The sequence below is a fragment of the Rana temporaria genome, chromosome 10 (assembly GCF_905171775.1).
Source record: "Rana temporaria chromosome 10, aRanTem1.1, whole genome shotgun sequence".
Lineage (NCBI taxonomy): Eukaryota > Metazoa > Chordata > Amphibia > Anura > Ranidae > Rana > Rana temporaria.
In genome coordinates, this window is record NC_053498.1 from 122,417,664 (window position 1) to 122,429,465 (window position 11,802).

An 11,802-nucleotide genomic window follows, 5' to 3' on the forward strand; every position below is an offset into this window, starting at 1 on the left:
TAGTATTTTGAGCAAGTGTGAACGAGTTCTTTAAAAAAAAGCTGGAGGTAGAAGCTGATTGGTTACTATTAGGGTTGTCCCGATACCGGTATCGGGACCGATACCGAGTATTTGCGGGAGTACTCGTACTCCCGCAAATACCCCCGATACTGAAATAGAATACTTGTTCCCCCCCCCCGTCGCTGCTAATCAGCGTGCGGGGAACATTACAGCTTTCGTTTGAATAGCTGTATCCCCGCCGCGTATAGACACTACCCCTTGCGCGGGATTGGACGGATGATCTGTCCAATCCCGCGCAAGGGGGAGTGTCTATACGTGGCGGGGATACAGCTATTCAAACGAAAGCTGTAATGTTCCCCGCACGCTGATTAACGGCGGCACGTGCGGCATCATCAAGGTATGTAGGACATGGCTGCATTATGTGGAGGACATGGCTGGAATATGTGGGGGACATGGCTGCATTTGGGGACACATTGAAAAAAAATATCGGTATTGGCGAGTACATAAAAAAAAAAAGTATCGGTACTTGTACTGGTCTAAAGGTGGTATCGGGACAACCCTAGTTACTATACACAGCTGCACCAGATTCTGACTGCACTAGTTTTAGTAAACCTCCCTCTATGGCTTCCATTGAATATGGACTTGGCTTTTTGACCATCATAATGGAACAACCAGAGAAGGTTATGGTAACTTGGGCTAAGGTTGTTCAACGGCATGAAGAAAACCTTTATAAGATTGCCATTAAAAGCAGCAATATGGTAAACTGGGCTTACTGTGGAGAGGCTTTTAGTGCTGAGCTTACAAAAATACTTGGTGATCCTACCTGTCCTCAGGTCTTCCTCCCATGAGATTGACGATGTTCTGGGTGTGCAATGAACGCACTGCAGTGTTGCCAATCTTGGTAGTCGCACATGTCTGCATCGGTAGACACATTGAGGAGGGGGGTTATTGGCACTGCTGACAAGCCTCCCACCCACTCACTGTCACTACCTTAAAGTGGAACTCCAAATAAGGCACCTTCCACTGTTTATGGCAAAAGCAGCCTTTTCAGTAATTCTTGCCCTATCCCCCCCCCCCCCCACCATTCAAACTTTCAAATGATAGATCCAGTGCTTCACAAGTTCAGTGACACCTAGCTTTATCCAACTTATTCCTGAGGGTGTTTCATTGTACAAGTTGGATTCACAGTACTCTTGGCTTGAGTGGCACTTACACAATATGTTGAGAGGGACTGACCACCTGTTGGAGGAAGGAACCATTATGTCATAGGAACAGCCTGAAGATTGCAGGAAAATATGAGGGATTTTTTATCTAAATAGATTCAAGATGGCTCCAGGGAGGTGAGAGCTGGAGTTCTGCTTTAACCATAACTTGGGCAGAGGTCAAGACTCCATTTACTGCCTAGGATCCAATGGGCTCCACAGGAGCACAGGATTTTGATATGAAGATTAACAAAAGATGCAGCATTTCAGCACTGTTACGTTGGAAACAATTTAGGCTAGGTCAGGTTCACTTTAAAAATTGTTGAATTCATCTTGATTCAAAGCTTGAAGAGGGCTTGTAAAGGTAAAACATTCGACAGTACCGCTCCCCGAGCCCCCGTTTTACTTGCCTGACCCCTCAAAGTCCCGTGCTCGCCCCCATCATCCTCCTTGGTTTTCAGCCTGGCTGTCGATTGGTTACACTGGATGGATTGAAAGCAGCACAGCCATTGGCTGGCACGGTGGTCAATCACATCCAATGACGCGGCGCGCCAGGGGGTGGTGCCGAGTGATACAGTCGGCAGCTATGGCCGCCGCTGTATCACGGGAGCGTGCCCGCAAGAGCTTTCCACCATGCTCGCTCGCATGAAGGTGGAAAGCACTTGCGGGGGTGGGGGGGCTAGAAAACCAGTAAACTACAGAGGGGAGTGGAGAGAAGACCGGTCACCCTGCACAAGGAGAGAGAGAGAGCGCGAGCAGCAGTGACCAGTCTTTATTACAGGGTAAGCTTCACATTGGAATACTGCACCGATCTGGAAGAAATACATAAAACACATGCAGGAACACACAGGACAATGGGCAATCTTGGCATATCCCTGAGTTCATCTTAAACAAAAGTGTAAAGACAAAAGAGAGAAGCGCCTCTGAGTATACTGCGTTTAATTTTAAAACATAAAAATATATCCAGCACTTACATCATAGTAGTATGGTGCAGTCGTGGGAGCTGGTGTACATCTGTAGCAGACAGTCCGCAAGGCATGAGAGCTGGGCAGCCGGGGAGAGACGGCTAAGTCCTCGTTGTTGTGCCGCTGCTAGGCAATGAGTTCATCAGCTGATGCGTGACGTCAGATCGGACGGAGGCTGAGGGGGACCACAACGCGTTTCAGAGCATGCGCACGGAAACGACCAGCGCGCTCCTTTTTCAAGTGTAATGGATAGAGGACAGGACTCATATTTTAAACAATCATGTGATCAGTGCCGACCAATAGGAGTGCAAGGATAACGAGCAGATGAGAATAAATGAAGTTGCTTAGTTAAAACGGACAGCGGGACAAAAAATACTTAAACTGGGAGATGTTGTAAAGTATAATCTGGAGAGGGTGAATGTAGCTATAATGAAGTATATATAAAGAGATTATATGTAATAAATATATGTATAGAAAAAGGGGCTATGTCTATATATACATATAGAGGGGAAGCATGATTGACAAATAGAGGCAACGTGTTGCAGACATTGGACACTAGGGGGCCACCAAAGTAAAAATATATGGAAGGCACCTCAATTTAAAATTATATTATAATGAGAATGCTTATAAATGGCATTACTACGGGTAGTGGCAATATTAATATTAGTATAAAACCCACAGACACAAACAAAAGTGTAGTTTTCCTTTTTACGTGAGAATATTTTACCTGGTGCATCTTTGTGAATCGTGAGGCTTACTCAGTCATCGGCACTCACTATTTGTACAATTTATGGTCTTGTCTTCTTTATCAAACTCTGGCACCGAACCTATTGATGGGCAGAGCTGCAGTTACAGGCCAGATTTCAGATGGTTATGTAATATTGCACTAGGTTTTATATCATCATTTGGGTTATCACTGATTTGCCAACTTTTAGGGTACGTCCATAAAATACTTTTCACAGGTTGATTTCCGTCAGGGACAAAGCTAATTATGGCTGCCAGGGAACAGGCCCAGGATAGGGATGTTCACTTCAATGATAATATTGGACTTCAAAAGAGGTTTCGCTGCCACAATTTTATTTCACTATTGACAATTTTATTGGGAAAATGGGACTTTAAAGGTACCAATATAATAATATATTCATAAAAAGAAGTTATTAAAAGCTAAGTTCACCTTTTGCATAAAACAGACGTGCAGTTAAGGGGCCCCAGTAGGATAAAATACACTATGCAGTTTTGAAAAATATTCCTTACTATAATTTCCATACTTGTAGGCCACCTGCAGCACCCCTGAAACCTGTCAGGAAAACTCCCAAGACAATTCTTTGATTTAAAAGAATACACTAAAATAATTTTTAGCCCACAAGCACAACATAACTTACACAATTCCTATAGTCAATTTAAGTTGTGCCTTTTTTGCGAAAGGATGACAATAAAAGGGTCGCAAAACTGTAATAAGAAACTACTCGAGGTTGGCCTCACACCTATGTGTTGTGGAAACCTCCAATGCACATTGTTGTGCACAGCAATAAAATTATGCAGTCACACATTTTATTGCAACTCGGTGGGGTTGATTTACTAAAGGCAAATTCACTTTGCACTACAAGTGCACTTGGAAGTGCAGTCGCTGCAGATCCGAAAAGGACATGCAAGGACGAGATTCCTGGCCATGTGTACAGGGCTTAAGACTGAAAAACCAACAGCCAGACCCAATGGAATGTCTCATGTAAAAGGGGCCCAAGTGTGTTTTTTAAGGTATTTTTAATAAAAATAAATCTATAGACTTTAATATTTCCTTTGTGAATATATTGGTACCATTTTGAAGTCTTGTTATCCCATTATATTTGCCAATAGTGAAATCGGAATAGGGATGTTTTCGATTAAGCCCTAATTGGGTGAAATGCATTGGAGGGGGCAGTCCTACATCAGGGACAGTCATTGCCATGTTTGTGGATATGCTACAATAAACGTGGAAGTCTGATTCATCCAGTGTGTGGTGGTTCTTTTAGTTTTTTTTTCTTTTTGCACCCGGTGTTAAGGCGGTGGGTAGAAGTCGCTAAGAGGCAGTTTCTTCAGTCTTTTGTCATCCAGAATAGGGATGTGTTGGATTGTAGGGTTGGGCATTCTGTACACACAAGAAGTGTGTGCTCCTCAGGCAGGAGTTGGACTTTCTTTTCAATTTAGTTTTTCTTGGAGTGTAGGCTGTACAATTGCTGTGAAAGTTTGTGTTCAGTGACAGATCCTCTTTGAAACATTAATTTAAAATATTTAAAAGACAACTCCCCCTAAAAAACAGTTTTTGAATGTTTACTGGTAAGTTGAAGCATATGCTGGCTTCTAATGTTTTTCAGGGGTCCAGCAGTTTTATTTTTATTTTTCTACCAGAGTTTCTAGTTCTGCTCAAATCTTTCACCCTGACAAAGATGGTGGTGTTACCGTTCCCCATAAAATAGAACAGCATAATTGGGGAATCCAACTGTGTGACCAAGAATGATGCTTACATTGTGGCTTTGTGTGAGGTGCAGAAGTCACCAGTGCTCCCCACCTTTGTTTTTCCAAACTGGTTCTCAGAAGATTTTCGTGTGTAATTGCAAAGGAAAAGATTTTAATTTTATAGTTTTGATTTTGTAAATTTTTACACTTTTGAATGTTCAAATAAAAGTTTTGATGTGTGTTTTTTTTTTTTTTTTTTTTTTTTTTTTTCATTTGTCTGTCTGGAAACTCACTATGCCTGAAGTAGATATGTATGTCTTTCTCATCCATTGAGGAACTCAAGAATTCAGATGCTGTCTAGTTATTTCACTGCCTAGGAAAGGATTTTTACTTTGGTAGGTAAAAAATATGTAGGTCATTTTAAACTCCACCTTTTCCCAGCATGCATTCATTTTTTTGCTAGTGTCCTAGGAGAGTAGACATATTTTATTTAGCTCTGCTGAGAGGTATAGTATTTAACCTTTTTTTTTGCTAGCTTTTTTTTTTTACCTGTGAGACACTCTTATCTATCGTCAAAAGTACTATTGTGACACCTGCCTTTGCATGCACATTACTTTAATGGCATCCCATTCTTAGTCCATAGGGTTCAATATTGAGTTGGCCCACCCTTTGCAGCTATAACAGCTTCAACTCTTCTGGCAAGGCCGTCCACGAGGTTTAGGAGTGTCTATGGGAATGTTTGACCATTCTTACAGAAGCGCATTTGTGAGGTCTTCACTCTAATTTATCCTAAATGTGTTCTATCGGGTAGAGATCAGGACCCTTTACAGGCTAGTCAAGTTCCTCCACCCCAAACTCGCTCATCCATGTCTTTATGGACCTTGCTTTGTGCACTGGTGCGCAGTCATGTTGGAATAGGAAGGGGTCATCCTCAAACTGTTCACACAAAGTTTGGAGCATGAAATTGTCCAAAATGTCTTGGTATGCTGACGCTTAAGAGTTCCCTTCAATGGAAATAAGGGACCAAGTCCATCCCCTGAAAAACAACCTTGCACCATAATCGCACCCCCCCCCCCCCCACCACCAAATTATTTGGAGAAAAAAAATACTGTGTCTGGCTCCTAATCTGCCTGCAAATCTTGGAGGTTCAAGTCTACAAAAATTTTATAAAAATGATTATTTTGCCATGGGACTTTAAATGAGACATGTTTATTGAGCAATACATCAATTTTTGTATTGCATACATTAGAAAGTTAAAATAGCAAACTGGTTCTTTTTGTCTGCCATACATCAACATAAGGTATACAAATATTAAATAGTTGAGTTGTACAATGGAATATTACAATTAACAACATTTTTGTTGAAAGGGGAATGCGTCCTTTTAACTTTCCACAGAAAATCTCTGAACTATAAAATATCAAATTTTCTAATTATATTGCAATACTCCTCTAAAATAAGGGGGACATTACTGCTTCAAGTACTAATTGGTTGATGAAGCAGTACTTGCCAGCCTGGTGATTGATATAAAATCACTAGAGTGACAGAGATGGGGTAGATATCACCACTAAGACCCTCTTTGAGAACAGATGTATGAAAAAGCCAGAATCAAGGGGAGGGATCACAGAAATATACACTATGTTCAACAATCAGGGTACCAAACCCTCCTACCAAACGGTATGGGAGGCGGACCTAGGGGAGATAATTGAAGAGGAGGTGTGGACGAAATGGTCGACCATGGTGCACAAAGGCATACTAAACACCTTATTGGTAGAAGCGAACTATAAAGTGTTATCGCGTGGGTACCTTGTTCCTACAAAGTAGGGTTGTCCCGATACTAGTATCGGGACCGATACTGAGCATTTGTGCGAGTACTTGTACTCGCGCAAATGCTCCCGATGCTTCCCCCGATACTTTATTTTTTTTCTCCTGAGAGGGGGCGGGGAGCGGTCGGAGAGGAGACTGAGGAGGCGGAGAGCACAGCAGTCCTCGGGTATGTATAACATATCACTGGAGGAGAGCTGCTGCCGCTGCCGCCGTCTAGTTGTTCGGCGCTCAGGGAACATAACCGCTTTCATTTGAATAGCTGTGTGTTCCTCGTCATAGCCCCTCCCCCCCTTGTCCGGGCACTTTGATAGGTTGATCACCTGTCCCAGGAGTGGACGGGTGATCTGTCTATCAAAGTGCCTGGACAAGGGGGAGGGGCTATGACGACGCACGGCGGGGGGAACACACAGCTATTCAAATGAAAGCTGTTATGTTCCCTGAGCGACGGCGGGGGGGGGGGGGGGGAATGAGACCTACACAAGGCTGCATTTGGGGGGGGGACACAGACGGCTGCATTTGGGAGACACAGACGGCTGCATTTGGGAGACAGAGACGGCTGCATTTGGGAGACACACGGCTGAATTTGGGGGGAGACATGGCTGCATTTAAAAAAAAGTATCGGTATCGGCGAGTACATGAAAAAAAGTAACGGTACTTGTACTCGGTCCGAAAAAAGTGGTATCGGGACAACCCTACTACAAAGCTAGCAAAAATATACCCTGGTTCTACCTCCCTGTGCTTTAGGGGATGTGGACAGGGAGGATATATGTACCATGTCAGGTGGTCTTGCCCGAAGGTCCGACGGTTCTGGATTAGAATGCTCAACCTAATTACTCAGTGACTGGACAAAATATTCCTAGAAGGGGGTGTTTAGTGATCTCCCGAGTAGATCCCCAGACATCTGTGTACTCTCATATTCTTCATTCTTTTAGCGGCTAAAATAACCATTGCACATGCATGGAAATCGCCTGTGATCAATATTGCCATGGTGAAACACAAGATATCATAGATCATGATCAATAAAAAACTGACTAGTATTCGAGATAAGCAAACTAAGTTTGAAAAAATGTGTAATCCCTGGATCGCTTATCTCCAGGCTCCTTGAGGGTATGGCAGATTCGTGAAGGGGCAACCCAACTCTGCTCTTTTCTGATTCCCCCCCCCTTCTTTTTTTGTGCTGTATTTTTCCTTAGCTGTGGTTTGGACCAGAGTGATGGAGTGAAACTAAATGGAGTGCTAGGTTGTTCTGGGTTGCCGTTGTGCTTGCTTGTAGAACACTCCCAGTTAGTTAGGTTGCCAGGTAAATTTAGTTTAGCTCCTCTGTAATCAGTGAAGCAGGGGTTGATTGTTCTGGTCTGCTCCATGTTTCACAGGCTACTGGTTTCATTGCTACCCCCAGCATTCTAGAAGATTCTGATTTTCATATTGGCTTCCTCTACTTAGGACTTTTCATAAAACTAAGGAAAAATACAGCACAATTTTTTTTCGTGCGCACACACAGGGTTGCACTTTTATTTTGCTGTCATTATCGCGCAATTAAAAACTGATTTGATTGCAGACATGGCGTTCTGAATGCAGTAATAAAAACGGCTGTTTTGTTTTTATCAATTTAATAAAATGTTATGAGTTATACCTTAATTATTATATTGGTTTCATTACGAGGACTTCCTTTCCCTGAACCACTCCTTGACTAAAGGCTTATTAAATGACCATTTATCTGTTTATGGCTTGCTACTTTGCCAGAGCACAAAACGGCACACAAACAGAAATAGATAACAATATACCAAACGTTTCATGTTGACATAGAATGTGGATCTCAAACCTATGCAAGTGTAGCGCACCTAAGGGGCCGCAGGTGAACTGGGATCCCCATCCTGCACATCTAGGCACACTCAATTTTCATAGGCACTCCAGAGACAGAGAACAGTACATGACTTTGTTTTTTTGTGGTTTATTGAGGGTTAACAACTTGGATGGGAAGTTTTGGGATACCCTCTTGACTTCAGCAACAAATCTTAGACAACATCTTCAGGGACATTTTCATATATATATATATATATATATATATGTGTGTGTGTGTGTGTGTGTGTGTGTGTGTGTGTGTGTCCGTATATAGCCTCCTCAACACTCCTCCTGCCCTTTACTTGCTTGCAGACTCTAGCTGAATCACTAAAAAGGATCTGACAGACACAGGCTTGCAATCTCCTTCCTGTGTCTCCACTACCTCTTCACTCACTGCCAACCCACCTGGCTGCAGCTGCCCCTTTCACTAGCCCTCCAGGCTAACTTCTCACAGCAGTCCTCCAGACTGACTCTCTCACCAGCCTACCTGGCTGACTCTGCAAAAGATCTCCCAGGGAAGGGATGAAGACACACAATGCTGTCTTCAGGGAGAACTGGCTACAAGTGTCCTCTCACTTGCAGGATCTTTCCAGCACCCGAGCCCTGGCCCAAGGTCACCCCGCTAGAGGGCCACCGACTGTCTCCACAGCACTACATTTCCATCTTCCACCAGACTTCCCCTGCTGGCATGACTCATGCTTAGTTATAAGGTGAATCGACCCCCTCCCCTTTACTGGGGATTGGCTGAGGCCCTCGTAAATTTTCCAAACAGCTCCCCCTAACCTTCACCCACTAGCTCTAGAAGTTTCTACAACTTTCTAGACCAGATCTTGTTTTAAGATGCCAGGCCAAAGGCAGAGCACTGGTTGGAGAACATTGCCTGCAAGGAAGAAAACATTGGACTTCACAGACTAGTATGTATGTTTTTTTGTTTCCTTTTAATGCAGGGTTAGGGATGTTAAAGAGTAGACGTGCACTGCTGAAAAATGTGTTCATTTTTGTTTAAATTTTTGTTTTGCGGGTCATTCGTTATCTGAAATAACAAATGCCACATCTAAACGAATGGAACTTGACGAATAAATAATAATGATAATAAAAAGTTTTTTTATTATTTTTATGAATTCGTTACGTTTTTGTTCGTTTAGATGCGGCATTGTAATTTTGGATAATTCGTAACTTCGGATAAATTCATATTCGTTACGTTCACTAACAGCCAAATTTGAAAGGAAATCCCTTATTTTCGGATTTTCCTTCTTTTGAATTTTTCGGATTTCCGTTCTTATTTTTAAAATGTTCTCATTTTCTAATTTCCGAATATGTAAATTTCAGATTTTTGTTCTTTTGAATTTTAGAATTTTCGTAAAAAAATTGTCAAACAGGTTTTTGTTAATTCGGATATTTCCGAGTTAATGAATTTGTCTAATTTAGTTGAAAAACAAAACAAATTGCACACTTTCTATTAAAGCAGAACTTCATCCTTAAAGGGAAGTTCCACTTTTTCTAACCACCCTCCAACGTTTTTGCCACTTTTTTGTTTTGGGAGGGAGTAGCTATTTATTGCAGGTCCCAGGAGGTTGTGGGTCAATTTACAAAGTACAGCACGTCTCGCACATGCACATGCACAGTGGGAAGCTGCCTGTGAAGCTTCAGGGAGTCACAGCTGGCTTACCACAAAAAACGGTGAAGAACCAGCCAAGGTGAGGATGGCACTTGATCCCTAGACTGGTAAGTGTCCTTCTTTTAAAAGCTGCTGGCTTTTATTAGTTTTTTTTTTTATAACTGACTGAGGAACCTCTTTAAATTAAATTTTGGGTACGTAGGGTAAAGTTCCTTTTTTTTTTAGAAAAATAATTCCAGGTTTGGCTTTTGTAGTTATATTGGTTCAGCTAGGACCAATGTAACTATGCATATACCATACCTCAGGGCTCAAAATTTCAAGTCCTGAGCTACTAGCCAGGTCTTAAGGGTTACTCGCCACCAGTTGACCCAACCAATCCCTACCCTGCACCACCACTAATTCTGCCCCTAAACACAGCCTCATGAAATTACACTCACATGTTTTATGCATAATTAAGTTACAAACTTTATCAGTGCAGCCACACCTGTGCCCATCATTGTAGCCTCTGCTCACTGTGCCCACCATTACGGCCTCTGCTTACTGTGCCCACCATTGCGGCCTCTGCTTACTGTGCCCACCATTGCGGCCTCTGCTCACTGTGCCCACCATTGCGACCTCTGCTCACTGTGCCCACCATTGCCGCCTCTGCTCACTGTGCCCACCATTGCCGCCTCTGCTCACTGTGCCCACCATTGCCGCCTCTGCTCACTGTGCCCACCATTGCCGCCTCTGCTCACTGTGCCCACCATTGCAGCCTCTGCTCACTGTGCCCACCATTGCAGCCTCTGCTCACTGTGCCCACCATTGCAGCCTCTGCTCACTGTGCCCACCATTGCAGCCTCTACTCACGGTGCCCACCATTTCAGCCTTTACTCACTGTGCCCACCATTGCAGCATTTACTCACTGTGCCCACCATTGCAGCATTCACTCACTGTGCCCACCACAAAAATCCAGCGACAAAAGCCGCAGGATTATAGAGCTGATAAGCCGCTGTTACAGCTCACTTTACATTGCCATTGCTACCGCTCGTGGTTACACAGCCCCGCCTCCTGACCCCGTGCCTGTATCAGATTGACAGAATGCCAGTCCAATGCTGGGACGTGTTCTGTCTATCTGATACAGGCACGGGGTCAGGAGGCGGGGCTGTGTAACCACGAGTGGAGCGGTAGCAATGGCAATGAAAAGTGAGCTGTAACAGCGGCTTATCAGCTCTATAATCCCGCGTATTTTGTCTTCCCCAGGGTGATCGATGGGAGAACGGCTCCCGACCAATTCCCGCATGCCGGCGGAACCTGCGCTCCCCCCTTCCACTCCCAACTCCTCGCCAGAAACAATTTTCCACTCGCAAAATGCGAGTAGGCGAGTGGAAAATTTGAGGGATGCCATACCTGAGGGATCCCTCAAGCTGGAAAGCAATGTAGTAAATATCACTAATCCACTGATCTCCACTAGCTTCTAAATCCCATACTGAGCCTGCTGCATTCTGGACACTGGCCCTTTAGGGGGGACCATTTTGCAACGTCTGAATAAATGCAAAGCGGTGTCCGATGGACGAGGTGGAGAGGCGGGCGATAATGTCATGCTCTTTACCTAGTCCAATTAGAGAATCCTCTGTATTCATTGAGAAAATTAAATGCATTTTCTGAATGGTGCCTATGCCAAGCAGCTGACCTCCTGTGTTTACAATGAAGCAGGGCAGCTGCTCAGCATGAGACTCAGAAGCAAGTGGAGATCACTGGAGTAGCGGTGTCTATACAGTGATTTCCAGCGGAACTTTAAATATGGGCGAAAATTAAAGGGATAGATGCCTCCATCCCTGTAGTTGATTAAAAAAGGAGGAGCAAATGGTGGGACTTTAAATGAAGCACATAGCAGCAAAAGGGACGTCAAGTAACCGGGAAAAAGGTTTATTTATGT